The sequence below is a fragment of the Struthio camelus genome, chromosome 12 (genome assembly GCF_040807025.1).
Source record: "Struthio camelus isolate bStrCam1 chromosome 12, bStrCam1.hap1, whole genome shotgun sequence".
In the NCBI taxonomy this organism is placed as follows: Eukaryota; Metazoa; Chordata; class Aves; order Struthioniformes; family Struthionidae; genus Struthio; species Struthio camelus.
The window spans coordinates 6,571,673-6,589,255 of NC_090953.1; the positions used below are offsets into that span (position 1 = coordinate 6,571,673).

The 17,583-nt window shown below is 42.8% G+C and overlaps 1 long non-coding RNA gene across 1 annotated transcript in view; it reads left to right on the top strand.

Moving 5' to 3' along the window:
• The window catches only part of LOC104148176 (uncharacterized), a 219,514-nt gene extending 210,887 nt beyond the window's left edge, over positions 1-8,627 (top strand). The window contains exon 19 of the long non-coding RNA XR_011143681.1: positions 7,923-8,627. This is a non-coding gene — a long non-coding RNA (uncharacterized lncRNA). The remainder of the gene's footprint in view (positions 1-7,922) is intronic.
• The last annotated feature ends 8,956 nt before the right edge of the window (positions 8,628-17,583 follow it).

Here is a 17,583-nt window from a genome sequence, read left to right on the forward strand (position 1 = left end):
AGGGAGGGATTTGATGATGCACAGGCCAATTCTTGCTGCTTTTCTTCCTAGAGTCCCACAGCATCTCCTCTCTGCCGTAAGATAGTACGTGTGCCTGCTGTATGGCCATATGAGATGGGATGCCTCCATTTCGGTGCCACATTAACCATGTGATAAAGGAAGGGTCAGGGTGAAGAGCCTTCAAAGGCCTCCTGAAGGGAATATATAGCCTATTATGCCCCCAAAATTGGACCTCACTGACCTGGAGGAACAGACTAGGTCAAAGAAACTTGGGCTCTGCCACTGGTTTGCTCTATAACCTTGAGCAAATCACTTCCTTTCTTCATATTTTACTCTGAGTCACTGCATGGGAATAATAACATTTAGCTACATTTCAAAAGCACTGTGAGACTGGCAGAGAAAAGGAATTGGCTAACTTCAAAGTAGTACTATTATTAACTGCATATAGAGCTGTGGAAAAGATGTAGCTGGCCTGTTTAATTCAAGTAACTAGCTGAGTTTCCCGGTCCAAAAAAATATGGAGAGTTTGTTTTAGGTTTTCCAAATGTTAGATTAAACAACACAAGTTTCTCAAAGAGGGAGATAACTTCATGTTTGAAGCTTTTTGAATATTTTACATACAGAGATTTTTTGTGCAGGCAAATTTGCAACCATGTGCAAATAGAGGCTAAGATTAGGCATCTGTCATTTTGCCCCTAAAAATAAAGCTGCAATGAGGCTGAATGAGCAATCCTACAGTAACAAACATTTGTATGTCCATAATGAAGCAATTCTCCCTTTCTCCCAAGTTTAGTAAAGAATCACAATCTGGACTTCCAGCAGTTGTAGAAAATGTGTTACTTACCTATTATCCGTTTCATTCATCCTTTATATTTTGTCTTCAGCATTATAAACCCTACATGCCGGCACAGCAGCAAACACACTGAGGCCACCACATGCTTGAAGCTTAGAAGTGCTATTATAATATAAACAATATATCATTGCCATGGAGTACAGGCATGTGACCGAAATGGTTGAATTACTACTGCTCAATGAGTTACCGCCCATCAGCTGAGCCACTGTAACTATCTGCATGCATGTTCTTAAAGTACCACAACTATTAAGTTAACACATTGGCTCAGACTATGAAAGGGATTCCCACGCCTCATCTGGCAGGCAGTAACTGGTTAAACTGTGCTAAATGGATCACTTTCAATTGTGTGCCTATATCCATAACATAATCTGGGATTTCAAAGGAGCCTTGGGCAATCAGCACTTTACAGTGGGCTTTGCTTGTCTCCATCCCTTAGGATCTCAGTTATAATTCCAAGAATAAAATATTGTCAAAAACTATTTTGACCGACTCCTAAATGTAATAAAAATTTATCCCTGAAGAGTCATCAGTGCCCTTTCTTTGTGTGCCAGATTTAATTTTCTGTGCTGGGAGGAGGGGAATAAAAACAAACAACCCCTCAAACAATGACATTGGGATGTGAATGTGCTGTGCTTCCCAAGCCATCCAAAATCAAACACAAAAGCATGCAAAGCATTCCCAAATGCCTTCTCTTCACTTCTCTTCTCACAGCAACTCTGATGGACTAAAACTTTCGGCTGAGAACGAGCTTGTGACCACAACAGCGATTTAGTGACTATTTCTTACTCTGCATCTCTCCAAGCCCTGGGCTTGCAGCATTTTGAATTTTTGGTGGCTGGACATCTCAGAGAGAGCAGTGCAGTTTCTGCCTCTCTCTTTATCATGGTGCTAGTGGGCTATTTCAAGCTCCTCATGAGTTTAACAGACAAATGGAAGGAATCGCCAGTCTGAAGAAGGGCCTTGTTTGTCAGGGTTTGCAGGAATGGATTGTGTTCCTGGCTGCGGTGTGCTCCTATGGTACAGGTGACTGAGAGAAGATATCAGACACCTGTGCCATCTCCCTGGGAAGCAGTCAAGACTTTTACATTTTCAGGACTCCAGGAGCAAAATGGAAATGCGTTCTCAAAGCTCATGAACCCAGGGCTCAAGAGCAATGCTGCAATAAAAATAATGCGTGTGCAACCCCGGCAAACAGGCCGGGATAATTTAGGTGTAGCATTTTTGCCTGACTCAGCTGGGTAAGGGAGCACTGGTTTCACAGCTATTGCCACTCTTTGCGCCAGGCTAAGAGGAATTTGGCATCTGAAGCCCCATCCTCTCACATTCACTAAAAGCCCCATTTATTCCATGTGATTTAGTGCAATGAGACACATTAGGAAGCAGGATCTAACTGGTACTTGAAAAGTTGCTTAGGTCTACGCTGTTAAAGATATTTAGGCACCTAAGTTGCTTCAGAAAGATTTTTCAAAAATGCCAGGATGATTAATTCCTATTAATTTCAGTAAGAAGCAGTTAAATGGGGCATTTATTTGTTAGTGCCTAACTGCTTAAAAATGGGATGGGGCTGACTTTGAAGATTTAGAAGCCGTGGTTCTTCACCATAGCCAAAATCCCATGAAGCAATGATCATTTTTCCTGCTCAAAGCTCTCTGTGTTTTTGGGTCCATTTCCTGTGCCTATCCAGATCCATATTCTTGTTACTGCTGTTTTAAAGGTGACTATTTTTGAGGGCCTGGAGACTGATTTGCTTTTTACATATGGCCAGATCATACTTAAGGCCTTTTAAATGTTTAAGAAAGGGTAAGGCTCAAATCACCCATGGCTCCATATCCACCATCCCCTAAAATAGGCCTGAATCCCTATCAGCCCCTACAGTAAGGGTGGCTAGACAGGGGTAGGATCTTGACCATGTAAATTTAAAGAAGTAAAAATGAAACACTGTCACTATAGCTCTGCTTTTTACATTCAGATTGTGTTCCTGTGTCTACCCGGATCCCTCTGCGTTTTCTGATGCTTTTCCTGTGTTATGGACTATGCCTTTGGGGCACAAGCAAGTGCCTAGTTTGCAGGGTCTGCTCTGGAAAGGACAGGGCTCTCCGTATATCGTGGGGTAAAACGGAAAAACGGAAAGACTAGAAAGAAATCTCAGCTGTTGGCTTGGCTGGAAAACATTAGTTTTGGGCTGCAGGTCCCTCTCTAGAGAGTGTCTCGGGGCTGGGAGCCAGCAGGCCAGGGTGAGGAGCCGGTAAGTTGTGCCACTCTTCCCTTGTGAGGGCATGACATCACATCAATACTTTCCACCCTCTAAGAGGAGGAAAACTTGGTCGCGGCCACTGCAGCCGGGCGTGCGGTCCGCTCCACAAGCAGCAATGCTGTCTCACGTGTCCCCTTTCTCAGCAGCGCCGGTGAGGGACGCCAGCCAAGGGTGGAACAGGTCTGCATGGAGTCGGTCAACCAGAGAGAAACACAAGGAAAATCTTTCTTCAAGTCCCCAGCTGAGTTTGCCCTGACACTACCCCACCTTGTTTGAGGGAGGGAAGAGTCTGGTTACTACGAGCACTTTTTGTTCATTAAACTGGAGCTGCAAGAACTAATTTGCCTTTTGGGCAAGCTTGCTGAATACAAAGCTGTCTGTTGTCCCTCCGTCCCGGGGCCGGCTCGCGCGACCTATCTGCGCAAGCACTCGCACAATGCGGCAGGCACCGCAGGCATTTCTAGCACTTCACATCAGAGGTGGCAAAGACAGAGCTTTAGCTAGTGAGCAAAGAGATTTCCTGATATTCCTGGCCCAGCGCGAGAGCTTTTCTTTGAAACGCGGCAGGACTTTGCATTTGCATCACTTTCATTTCCCTCACCTGAGTTTTGCTGGTGCCAATGTGGGTTGCAAGGAAGCACGTTGCGTTTTATCACGTAAATTCTGCTGGGTAAACTCTTGCGAAGGGTAAGCCTCGAGGTGACCCTTCGTTGGCGGAGCGAGGAGAGGACGAGGCGCCCTTCAGCAACTCCTCCGTAGGGGCTTTCACTTTCCAGGAGGGTCAGTCCCCAGAAGCAAAAGACAGCTTTTTGCTGCTGAGTCCAATATCAGGCACGGCAGGCCTGTTTAAACCCAGATGGCAATAACTTTGGAGAATGCGATCTCTCGCTGCCCCCTGAAGAAAGAGCAAAGGGAAGTTTACAAAAGCCCCATATGTGGCTGAGTCATTTTAAGCTGCTCAGGTACAGACACACCTCTTCCTTATCCAGAAAGCTCCTCAGGGAAAGAAGGAAAGACATATGTTTGGCCTCCGCAGCAAGCTCTTATCTTGGCAGGAGAAAGCTATTGATGTTCATGTTTCACATTTCTGGCGCCCAAAACAGGTTCTGATGTTTAAAATGAGGCAGCGGTGGAACCTGTTTTAAATATGTAGCAGTCTCGGAAAGGAACAGTCTAATCACTTCATTATCCAACACAGCAGAAAATGGTTTGAAAACCGAATTTGGAAGGGGCGGGGGGGCTTAGAGGAACCTTCTGCAACAAGACATTGCCAGTATTAACCCTGGTATTTATTGCTCATTTTAACTATGGTGCACAGCAAGCATTTTCTCAGCCTCGCATTGCAAGAATATATAATTCATATGCTTAATATTTAGCCTCAGCTCTCCTTGCATATGTTACAGTGCTGGAGACTGTTTGTGTGTTTGCTATATATCAGTTGACACCTCTGTAAAATCTTTATATTGAATGCCTTTGGCAACTATATGCCAAATAATAGCATTACCATTTGTAATTTTCTTAGCTGCAGCTTTCCTGTAAGCTTTGCTCTATGCATTACAAGTAGGAAGGATTTAAAGAGCTTTATGGGTTCTCAAGTCTTCCTAATGACCTTTCCTTGCTTTTGTAAGTCAAAATAACTTTTTTCTTTTCTCCTTGTGCATTTTCAAGTAAGGCTGCAAGAGCGCCTAAGCAAATAAGTAAGAGAACTAGATAATCGGTGCCTCTGCCCCTGCTTTAACTCTCTCCGTTCCTCCTCTTTCTCTCTTGCTTCCTGATCAGGGTTCTCTGGTGTCGCCTTCATATTTTGTTGACTCTTTTTGTGCAAATGCCTTTCTTCCCTCCCTCCCGTCTTTGGATCCACTCATTATTTTAGCTGTGCTGGAAGAAGAAATAGTAAAGACCCCTGTGAAAGATCGGGGCCTAGCCGTGCTAAGTGCTGTACAAATAACACAAAAGCTGTCCTTGCTTCCGAACTCGCAGTGTAGGATTTAGACAATATGCCACTGAGGAGTAAATCGATAAATGGGAAGGAGAGGAGTGTTTCAGAAGGAGATATGTTTATACCTATTAATGATTATGTGGAGTTTCAATAGTCACATTATTTGCTTCTTTTATAAATTCTGCCTGTTTTCACCTAGAACCTCTCAATACCTCCCTGAATCGAGGATAGCCTTTTGTTTTGTCCGTCCTCTGCATTGTCTGAGCCACGTTAGGCTGTGAACTTCTCAGGACTAGGACTGAATGTTATCCTTGTGTAGGTAGCGCTAGGTACATTTACAGAGTTGTATATTTGCTTAATAAAAATAAATAACCGGCAGAAGTTCCAAGCTCAGAATTACTCCAGACACAGCATTTTCCTTATTGCTTTGTCTTGTGGAAAACAAAGTACATTTTATCCTACGTTTATCATGTAGCTTATGTGGTACTTTTCATTTTGATGTATGGCACGCTTTCTGATGTGTCTCCCCTCATGTCTCTTTATTACTAAAGTGTTTCAGTGGAAAAGTATATTACAAACAAATAAATAACTTTCAACTACTGTGACTAGACTAGCTAGTGAACCACAAGCACAAGCTATTTGAGTCTGTTCATTACGAGTGTTATTCCAGACTTTCTGATTATCTTTTTATTTTAATGAATGCCCCTCCCAGCTTCACCCTAAAGAAATATCCAGCTCTTGTTCTCTTATATCGCTCCAAAGGGCTGTTGGAGCTGGTTCAAGGCATCTTGCAAGAAAAAACAAAACTCTGTTTCATTTCCCCCAAAATGAAGAGCTGGAACGTGGGAAGGGGAGAGGAAAGGAGAAGGAGCAGAGAGGCAGAGGGTGGGCAAGGTCTCTTGCTTGTCTTGGGAGAGGGAAGGGAGCGGGGACACTGCTGGTGCGACGGGCCACCTTCCCCTGCCGGCATCTGTCAGCCCAGGCACCCGATATCTCCTCGGCTGCAACTGCAGCCGCAGAGAGCCTGGCTTGCTAGGGCTGCGAAGGCAAAACAGGCAAAACATCAGTCCCAGCTGCTTTGCTCTGCTGGACGGCTCGGCATCTTGGCCCGGGCTCAGTCTGTGCTGGGTAACAGCTCTGTCTGCGCTGCTGCAGGTTCAGCCTGCATTTTGTGACAACCTAAACTAAGAAGCAGGAGTTTGGAAATGGTTGAAACTGTGGAGCAAGGCTTACTGGGGTGTGGGGGCAGGATGAACGACCCTGGCTGGTGTTGCGTGAGGCCTGATCAGGAAGTGAGGATGAGCCAGCTGCTGAACGTCACCAGCTAGGAGACCAGAGAGAGCGAGTTTAAACGCACGAAACATTCTTTGTCCATTTAGGAAGGAGAGAGAGGCAAAAACCTGGCCTAAAAATAGCAGTTTGGGAAGCACCTGCAAACCGTCATTAGTACCACAAACCTCTTGGTAACTTTATGAAGGAGCACGGGCAGGAGGGTGCAGGCTGCCAGCGCTGCCGCAAACACAAGCGAGCCCTGTGCTCAATAAGGACAGGATCCCGCCCCCCCTTCCCTCCACCATCACCTTCCTTCTCTACAGCAACAAATGCGCCTGAGGTTGTTTTACACGAGCTGGGTTGTACATGCAAAACTCTGTGACAAGCCCATTAAAAGTGTGTTAAATTACAATACTCCTGTTTAGGCTCCTTCACCAAGATGTGGCTTCTAATTTATGGCAGCTGCTGGATGACAAACGTACAGATGAATTGAGGAAGCAAAGAAACTGCACAAAGGGAAACGGATAGCACGGCATGTTTTTCCTTCAGGCAGGCCTGAAGCCTAGGCATGTTTGTTTGTTTTTAAGCACTTTCTATGAAAATACCGTTGTAAAAGAATTCTTTTAGCCACATCCTTTCTGCTCTCCTGCCCCAGCCTGATTGTGTGAAAAAGCAGCTTTGCCATAAACAGATTTTACTATATCAGAGTCAAATTTTACTACATCATTATAAGAGCGTTCCACTGGGTAACGTGATTGGCTGCCCTATCCGAGCACTCGTGCTAACGCTGTAGTGAAAACATGCCATCGCACTTCCCCAATAAAAAGTTTTATTGTATCCCAGTGCACATTAAAAACAACACTAACTGCATTAATACATTGTAATTTACTTTTGTGTTATGGAGCAAATGACAAACCTGGTGCTAATGAGGTCATATTTTCCGTTACCCCAATGCAAACTCTTGGTTAATCCAGTCCTCCGAGGTTTCCAGTTGGAACTCCGACACCCCTGTGTGCGCACCCGCGCGCGCACCGTGCATGCGCTGGCAAGGGATGTTTCCATTATCGTTTTGCCAAATGGGGTGATATAATATGATTTTATTGCAAACTGCTGCATTTGAAACAATTTTTTTTTTATCACTGTGGCATTCGCATTTTGTTCACAAGGCATTCTTTAACGAAAAAATATACAAGCATTCGCATCACCAGTGTTGACCCTTTCCTGCGAAGTCCCTTTCACGCTGTATTAAACAGACATGCAGTTCTTCTGTGCTGCAGAAGATGAGGCTGCATGGATCCTTTAGGGATTGCTTATATTTCAAGTGCAATTATTTAAGAAGCTGTAAGCTTTCCATTTTATTTTGTCATGAGCTGAATGTTAGAAAACTCATTTCTCAGGAGACATGGATGATTCTTTATTTCTAAACTTCCTGTGGTGTTTTCTTAATGATGCTATTAAATGATTAAGCTTTGCTTTTATAAATTAAATCGCCAAAATGAAATCATTAAGGCTCTCTCAGTTTTATTAAGCATAGTTATTTGCCATCATGTGTAAATTCACTTAAGTAATCATCTACACTATCTGCTTTAAAATTGTGTTGGCAGCATGACTGGGAAGTCAGTTCGGAGCGGTGGATGGAGCTACCTGTTTCTCTTCCATTTCAGAAGAAATACTCCAAATGCGCTAATGAGAGAGAGCGAAGGATGTGTTTGAGGAAGGCAGGCCAACCCCGAGCGCTTAGTGGGCGACAGATCCACAGCTTTGCCCTGCATCTGCTCTCGGGTAGGCGGTGACTGTCACTCCAGGGCTTAATGCTTTGCAAATGGCAACAAGGGCTTGCACCCAGCCTTCTCCGTCCCGTGTGAAACACAACCGGGGCTCCATCAGGTTGCATTAGTTAGCAAATGACTTTGTCTTTATTTTCCCTCCAGTTCCTTCCCATTCTCTCTTTTGGTATCTCTCCTCTGCTCCATGCTATTTTTTCTTGCCACATTTTAGTCTCTACTCTGCTGATGAATTAGTTTGTTGCTCAGGGAGAAAATTGATCTTCACTCTTACAGAAGTTGCAAGACAAGTTATGCTTAGTTCAGGCTGTGGTATTTTGCTCACCCATGCTAGGATAAGAAATAGGTGGTACTAAATATATAGAATTGAACTGCAGCTGCAGAATCTAAACTAGAGACGCTCACTGATATTTACATTTAAGGCCATTCCCTTTAGCTCTTAAAACCACTGTACATTTTTAATAATGTTTTATCGGAGAGGTTTTCTTTGTGGAAAGATTAAAGTGAGACAGGATGGGTGTCTAGTGACTCAGGAACTAGGGTGAGTTGGGAAATCCTTGGTTTGCCGTGTATTGCCTGTAACGTATGGATAGTGTGAGGAGAGCGATGGGGAGGCAGCCTGATATGCTAATGCAAGTATCTGCAGGAATTGTGCATATAGGTTCATAAGACAGGTAGGAATTAAGCAAAGCAAAGCAACTGAGGAAGCTGTGGTTTCCTCTGCTGCGAGGGGATAGCTAACTTGCCCTCCCCTGGTGTCACGAAGGGCTTGCTGGTGGCTCTCACTTTCTTCTCCTGTCACTGGCGAAGATGGAGATAATGGGGAGGCTCCATAACCGAGTTTGGCTTGTGGTCAGAAACCGCGTGGTCACCGGGAGAACATGCCTCTGGAGCAGTGCACACCTCTCTGAACCACTAGCAAAGCCGCAGTGCTTTTTCTCTCTCTTTCTCTCTCTCTTTTTTTTGTTCACTATGTGAAATATAAAAACAGGGAGTAATTGATGATAGTTTTTTCTTGTGTTGCAAGCAATGTTTAATGCCATTCACTTTCAAACTTTAGCAAGTAAATATTGCCAAACTTGACACTGCCTGTTACTATTTTACAAGCTTGCTGGCAAATAAATGAATAAGCAAATATTTCCTATTATCTTTTAAAAATATTTTCAGAAAACTGTGAGTAACCACAGTTCTCCAAAAACATCCCTAAGCTGATCACAACAGTTTGCTTAAGTTTTGAGTGGCAGAAGTTAATTAAGTCGAAGGAATTTCAGAATAAAAAAATCATTCTAGACAAAAAAAAGTGTTTCAAAACTAGTGAGATGCAACTTTTCATATCCTCACTTTTTTTTCTGTGACTTCTTGTTCTCTAAACTGAAAGTTTAGCAAATCTGAGAGAAATTTGTGCAGTTGGCTGGTACTGAGAAACCTGACTATTTTTTTGTTAGTACTGCTGAATCCTTTCTCTTACTTCTGATGAATAAATTTTGGGTGTAACATGGATGTAAAATTTAAGATTCTACATCTGAGTTTTGTCTGTTTCCATTCTTAAAGGTACTTATTTAGTCAGACTTTTCTGGAAATCAAATATGCAGAAGTCATGAAACATCTCTGATGATGGTAATGTTAATGCAAAACAATTTGCATTATATACACATGCGCATATATATTTATATATATAGAAATATATTTGCTACTTTTATGTGGTTAACATATATCTGCTGTAATTTTAAGATACTCTGAAATATATGAAGTGCTTTTAAATTTGATCTGGAAGCATATTAAAACAAATGAAAGTCAGCAGTAAATCTGGGACAGTATTATTGAAAACCTAATGCAGATATCTGCGCTGTTTGCAGAGAGGCCTTTCCGTCAGACTTAGAATAGTTTTGGCTGAATTTTCAATGAAAGAGTTTAAACCATAGGAACAATAAATTTTTTGACTTGACAGAAAACATTGTTATATAGACAAATAACTGGCACGCCAGTAAATAAATGGAGTGCATTTTCCAAACATCAGTAGATGCCTGGGCAAAATCCATTTTAACAGGAACAGATTTTTGTGTGTGTGCAGTGGCTCCTATATAGTGTTTGGAAAATGTACCCATATGTCTACTCACAAATAATGTTCACCTGTAAGGAAATGCACACCGGGTTTATGGACGCTATTGAGTATTCCCAGTCCTACTACTATGAATAATGATGCTTACACGCCCTCAAACATGAAAACGGCTCATCTGAATGACTGAAGTAGCCTGACATACAGATTGTTGACGTTATTTTTTAAAGAAGTATTCACATGTGGAGTCGGCAGCGTTATCTCTGCCACGCTCCAGGAGAAAGAAGGGGTCTTGGGACTTAGCGGAAAACCAGTTATTGGTGTTAGCTGATCCAGGGAGTTTGCTCCAAAGCTGAAGATTTGGATTCCCCAGGGTGGGCAATTGCTCTCTGCTCGTGCGTCAGGCCTAAGACGGACGGCCTGGCCTTCAGCAAATAACTTTGCTGCCTGTTGCCTCTTTTCTCCGTTTGTCATAGCTGAATAGGTATAATTACGTATCTGTTGCTTTAGAAGATAAAATTAGTTCATATTTTGCAAAGCAGGTGGAAGAAAAAAGAGCTAGTTACCTCTGGTCTTGTCATTCTTCTTTTTATTAACTGCCCATTGGAATTATTTGCCTTTGCTAAGAAAAGGCTATTAAAAGAATAAGAAATGCAAGCTGGCGTTTCTTCCTGACGTACCAGGTTCTGGTCCTGAGCATTAAAATGCCGCCAACCCCTTTAGCAAGCTTGACCCGGCTAGGCCAGAGCAATACAAGAGAGGCAGCAAGACTGTTCTGCAGCAGCTACAACAGGTAGCAATTTGGCTCGCTGTGCCTGCATCCACATTTCGTCTGTGGATCTGAGCCTTGAATCGCATGTTGCTAGGCGGATACTATTTTCAAACGTTTAAGGAAAGCTTTTGAGCGTAATGTGCACTTCTCTCCTTCAACATTTAAAGATTGTAGCAGTGGGAGAGGCATGCAGCATATCTGTAAAAGCCTGAAAGCTGATGAAATCTCAGTTAGATCTGTTATCTCCCAATGCTTTAAAGGTCTTCAGCTGGGAGATTAAAGAACAAGGTTACTGTGACAATTTGTTTACACGCAGGGAGAGATTAAGATCTCGTTGAAAAGGAATAAAAATAACATCATCTTGAGCTGTCACAGCATGAGACCCATTGTAATCAACACTGGTCTGATTTCAGGGATAATTTAAGACCAATTTATTATCTTAATTAAAAAAAAGAAGAAGAGAGAATTCAGTGTTTCAAATGCCAGTTGGACTGCTAAAAATGATGCCTCTGGAGTATCTACGTTTCACACAGTTAGGAACTTTAGAGGTGTTCTGAAGGGGATGCCAAAACCAGATGATACAAACATTTGAATCTGTCTTGATGAACATTGGGTTAATTATAGAGTTAACCACAGAAAAACGACACCAACATTCCCAGATTCCCAAACTCACTGAGAAAATGAACACAGAAAGCATCATTTCCCAAAGTCTCCTTTGTCCCTATCTGGCAGGCAGGTGAAAATGAAATAAATATACATGCAGAACTCCCTTTGACTATGTTTCATGCATTTGACTGTGAAATGTTTTAACTATTTAGTTACTCACAATAATAATAAGAAGAGGTCATGCTGAATATTCATCATATCCGGCATTCTTGAAATTTAAACTCCTCGAGTAGCAGGTATCCCAACAAACGCAGAAGCACTTTACACAGTTCAGAGCAGGGCTTGCCATGTTTCACAGGCATTTGACGTCAGCCAGTACTTAAAAAGAGACCATTTCTTCCTCCTAATTCATGTGAAATAGAGAACTCTGTAGCTCTTCAAATAAAATGGAGTGAAAAATGAAGACTATGTGAATTTGCCTTGCCTGTTTTTGTGGTGCTTTTGCACTTGTTTTTAGCAAATGTTCAAATGGTTATTTCTATCTCTCATGCTTGCAAGAAGAAATTTTAAATTTGTTCCTCATGATCATTCACCCTTGGAAGCTGCTGATACAAGTTACTATATGCTCATCCAGCTGGTGGAAGAATATCAGGTGACTCATACGACAGAGCAGTTGGCACAAATAACAAATTTTAAAAGTAACTAGGGAAAAAGAAGGAAATTCACCACAAGTATATTTTTTAAACAAATTTGAATCAAATTTGGCCAACTGGAAGAGTGTTTTCAGACATTTGCCTCAGAGAAAAAGGTGGGATGAGACAGATGAATTACTCACTGCGATTTGCCCAGGTCTCATGTCTCTGCAGCTCTATTTTACAGGACCACCCTTGGAGATTTTCTGTTCAGCTTTGAACCATTCCAGACCTTTGAAATAGACTCAAATGTGGGTTAAATGAAATGGGTTAAGTGAATCCATGAGCACCACAACCAGAAGAAGAGTTGATCAATGAATTCTCACCTATATATAAAATGCAAAGGACCAGAGGGAGTCTGGGTGGACATCGACTGGATCCAAGTGCTCCAAAGCGACCATACCCACGGCACTCCTGAGGACTTCCAAACACCAAGACTTTATTACATCCTCAAGCAAACTGTTCCAGTGTTTCACTGCCCTTAGCGTTAACAAGTTTTACCTACAGAGCCTTAAGAAGTTTTACCTACAGAGTGACTGAGATGCCTGAACATAGGTCTCTACTGCCTTTTAAAATGTCTTATGGCATCTTGCCTTGCCTACAGCTTCATCACAAAGTTACAAAGCTCCCATAGGTCCTTTATCACGTCTGCCAGCCTGTTTTGGACCCCCGGCTACCTAAATCGACACTAAATACTTGTGTATAGGCGCCTGAATTGTTCCCTTAACCTGACTGCTTCTTGCTGTAATGTAACATCTTTACTTTTTGGCCTAGCCAGCATGGCTAGGGAATATAGACTGTGTCCTTCTGTCCTTGTTTACTTTCCTGAAGACTCTCAGTTAAAACAATTGTGTTTATTCAGTCTTTTTTCAGAGTCTGGTTTCCTTAAATCGCTGATCGTTTGGGCTGCTTTCCCTGGACCCTCTCTGAACACTCCACATCTTTTATAAAGTGCAGCACCCAAGAGAAACCCAGCACTCCACCTCTGCTGGCCCCAACCAGTGCTGCCTGAAATGGAGGTCATTCAGGAGTCTCGCCAACAATGCTCCTGCTTATATGTGCTAATACGCTGTTTGCCCTTTCCACCACACCACGACAGTGTTCCCCCCTCTTCAGCATGAGATTTGATCATCTCTTCATATGCTTCAATGCAGAGTCACCTCCTTGCCAGCCTCTCCATAGTTTTCATGTCCCTTGTTCCTGTCTAGACGTAGGACTCAGAACTGGCCCTTAGGAGGTGGTATCCTATTTTTTCCAGACCATTTTTTCCATTTTGTCAAGTTCTCTTTGCATTGCCTTCCTTCCTTTCAGTGAGCTAGTTAACTCTCCCAGCTCAGTGCGCTCTGAAGATTTAATACACATATTCCTTATTTAATGAACATGTTGAACAGAACTGGTCTGACCCTGAGGGATCTCATTCAGTATAGCTTTCCGTTTCGACTTCTGATAACTTACCTCTGGAGTCCCCGTGGTTCAGATAGGCTTTTCTACATGGTTCTTTTATTCACTTGCCCCTCTCAGAGAGTCATTTTCCTGGAGATTTGGTGTCAAGGCACTGATTTCAAAGCAGTGTGTCATTTTACCCCAGCAGAGGATCTGCCTGTTTATTTCCCCTTTCTATTGAATTCCTTTGTCCTGTTGCCCTGTATATAGAGGCAATACGAATAACCCTGGGCCATGTGCGTTTGTGCCGGGGGAGGTTATTGTGACTCACACTACCATGCTTTTTTGTTCCCCCGTTGGTGCTGTATTGCCTAGTGCATGTCTTCACTCCTGGCTCTCACCACAAAAGGCAGTAACAATCAGGCAAACCTCCGAATGAGTAATCTGCTCACAAAGAGCCCTTTGAGCGCACAGAGTAGTTGCAGGGAGGAAACGTCCCACTGGGGAACCAGGTGGACAGCAAACATTCGCTTTCCATTACAAATGAGTTCAAGGGAAATGGAGTCGCCCCAGCATGGGATGCCAAATCCGTATCCAAAGCTACTTCCCACCATCCCAGCCAAACATGCTTCCCCTTTCTCTCCCTCCCCACCTCCCCTCCTTGTTTACAAACACGTTTACAAGTACTTGATAGGTGACCTTATTTACTTAGTAACCTGTGGATTCATTTATCTTGAAATTAGCAGGTAATGAACTGGAAACCCTCAACAACCCTCCCACTAATTAACATGATAATAAGATTGTTTTGCTACAGAGGTACAATTAGCATGTATGAGCTAGAGGGGGAGAAAGATCAATAAAATGTCTGAAGGGTACTAGGAACCAGTCTCAAGAATAGAACAAAAGAAGAGAGCTTTATGGGGTTACAACAGCAGCAGCAACTTGCAGGGCCTGTCCCTTTAAAGATATCTGAAATAGTGGATATTCTTTCCATTAGATTGCCTATAAGCAGGCTGGAAGGAGCTACCTATACCATACACTGTTTCTTGCCATTCAGAGCAGATTAAGGATGTATGAAGGGTATTCATAGCCAGTATGTTCTACAGTGTGAGGAAAAAAAAAAAAAGACTGGGTTATATGGCATAAAGTTGGGAAATATATAGGGCATCTGTCCATAAAAACAATGCAGGTATTAGATTGTGAAAGGAGATGATGTAGAGTCATTTACTGCCCATAATCATACAAGGACTTCAGTGTGTGCATTCAGAAACCCCTCTTCACTGTTCAATTGACTCTAAGGAGATTACTTGGGTAAGTAAAGTAATGCTTAAACATAAATCTTTGCAGGATCATGCCTTTACATAGGGAACTGAACAGGAAATAATCAGGATAAAATTGCATAAGAGTTTTAATAGCCACTCTTTGCTAAGCCAGATCAGTTTGGCTGAAGGGTGTTAGGGAGCACTCCCAGGAGGGAGTGATATACAGCTGGAGAGAGCTAACTTTGCCTAACAGGTATGTCTGTCTCCTCAAAGCTGCTGATCACTTGGAAGAAAGCCACTCTAAAACAAGGATGAAAGAGCAGAATTCCTCCCCAGAGCAAGGAATCTGCAGGAAATGGGAGGATTTTTCTTTTGCACATTCATAGTTCCTTCTCTATTAATACAATATTTCCGTATACATGGATTGGATCCAACACATCCAAGGGTGTGTTAGGGATGAGAGGAGAGATGCACAGCTGAGATCTGTTATAGAGCTAGAAGCAAACACAGCATAGTAATTAGTGCTAATGGGAGAGAGAAAGGGGACAAGGCTACAGCCCCGTGGGCTTCTCTGTGTCCTTCTGCAGGTAGAACACCTCATTATTGAAGATGAACTATAAAGTAGCAATCTTGCACTTGCTGCACTGTTTGATGTTGACTTGAAGGGCCAGTGAACTCTAATACTACCCTTCTTTGCAGTTACTGCTGGATAAATCAAGAACTCTAGCCCAGTTTTTGGAAGAAGAGCTCAGATTAAATCCCTGTAGGTCTCAGTGAGCCTCAATTGGATTTTTTTAATTTTTTTGTAAGTCCCCGTAAGCATTTGCTCCTCTGCACAAAGCCAGATTTTGCCCTAGCTGACTTGGGAAATTAGATCATTCACAGTTGCTTGACGTACGTGGTGGGTGCTGAAGGCTTGAATCTGGCCCTAAGCTCTTTCCCTCACATCTGGCTTAACCCCACATCTGTCCTTCCCATCTGCACCGGTGCCTTCTGTCACCTCTGAAATTTTACATTGCATTTACATTTACAGTGCATTTCAGCACAGAGACTGCTGAGGAATTTGGGATTGTCGTGTGCTTGGAGTACGGTCTTTAGGAAGCATTGACAACTCCTGTGAATATTTTACCATGCATCTGATTTTCAAATGAATGTTATTCCTCAATTGTTTAAGCTACCAGAATATTGTCTCCTGGCATTCTTTAGAGTGTGAAGGAGGAAGGCAAACTATTAATTACTTTTGATTGACATTTTCCATTTGTGTATGTATGTGTGGGGGGTTGTTGTGCATTTTTTTAAATCGAACCTCAGGTTTGAATTGGGTAAACTGACACCTTGCAATCTGATCTGACAGCCCTGCTTTGTGTGGGAGGTTGTATGACTCCAAAATTTCAGCTGTGAGACTTTCTGCGTGAGCAGTCATTTTATTAGAAGTTTTGACACCTCTCTTAGCAGGGATCAGTGCCCGCTGTGTGAACGGAAACACCAAAAAGAACATTGTGTGATGCAGAGTGGGAAGGGAATAAAAGAAGTTCTTCACCAAATAACTCAAATTAGCTCAAACAAAGATCTTTGGAGACCTTACCTCACAATAACAATACTAGTGGGCTACTGGGGGTCATCCCACTATAGTTACTGTCATGGATTTACATTATCATTTAAAGCTCACAGGTGCCCACATGGTTCTGTTATATTTTTATTTCTGCCTCTGAATCTGCCTGATTTCTGTTATTTTGGGTTTATGAATTTCTCTCATAAGAAGGTGGCAGCATCTTTTGTTTGTTCCATCTTTGTGGCTTGAAATTTGTAACCGGTTTGTTGGCGCAGGGGCTCTGAAACTGTTGTGTTTATCTCCGAGGGGTACACCAACTCCATCAAATGGCACAGAGATGCACTGGTGCAACAAATAGTGCCCACTTCTGCTGCCACTGATGGGCCTCTGAGGAAAGAGAAGAGTTTAAAATCCGCTATTTAGTGTGTGATTTTGCATTCCTCCAATAGCCAAACCCAGGCAGGACTCACTGGAAGTGTCTGCCTGCATGTGGAGTGCAGCTGGTTAAGGCACTTGGCCAAGGCAAAAATATGTCAAGCAGAGACTGATAGCAGTAAGCAACCTGAAATTCAGATGTCTAACTCAGGAAGAGACCTGGGTATGGGCTGCACCTCTGAGGACTGATCCAGTCCTGTGTGTAATGCACAGACAGACCCAGTGAACTCAAGGGGAGTCATGTTTTCAGGATGGCTCCACATAGCTAAAAGGGTCTTTTTGTGTCAATCCATTCATTGCCTGATTGTGATCTTGATGGGAATGTTACGAGAATAAAAATTTGCCATATTTCTATCATGTGCCTGGACGTACCTTTCCTATTAACTGGGGGGCTTCTTGTACAGGTTTTGGAATGGGGAGACGGAAAACAAAACCCAATCAATTGTAGAAACTGGGTTGAGGATTCTGCTGGGAAAAAGCATGCTGGGTTTTTTCTGATCCCACTCACCTGCCCTCAGCTAGGTTGATAAATACCTGTGAAGCATTTGCTAGAAAAGTTCCTAGGAGTTCATTGTAATGAGCAATCCTTCTGGCCTAGATTTGTATCTTCCTTGAGAATAGGTGTAATTTTAGATCTGCTTTGCAAGCTCTTTTTTTCTTTTCCCCCCTTTCTTTCCAATACTCCTCAGTACAATAGGAATCTTGTCCCATGGTGTGAAGCCC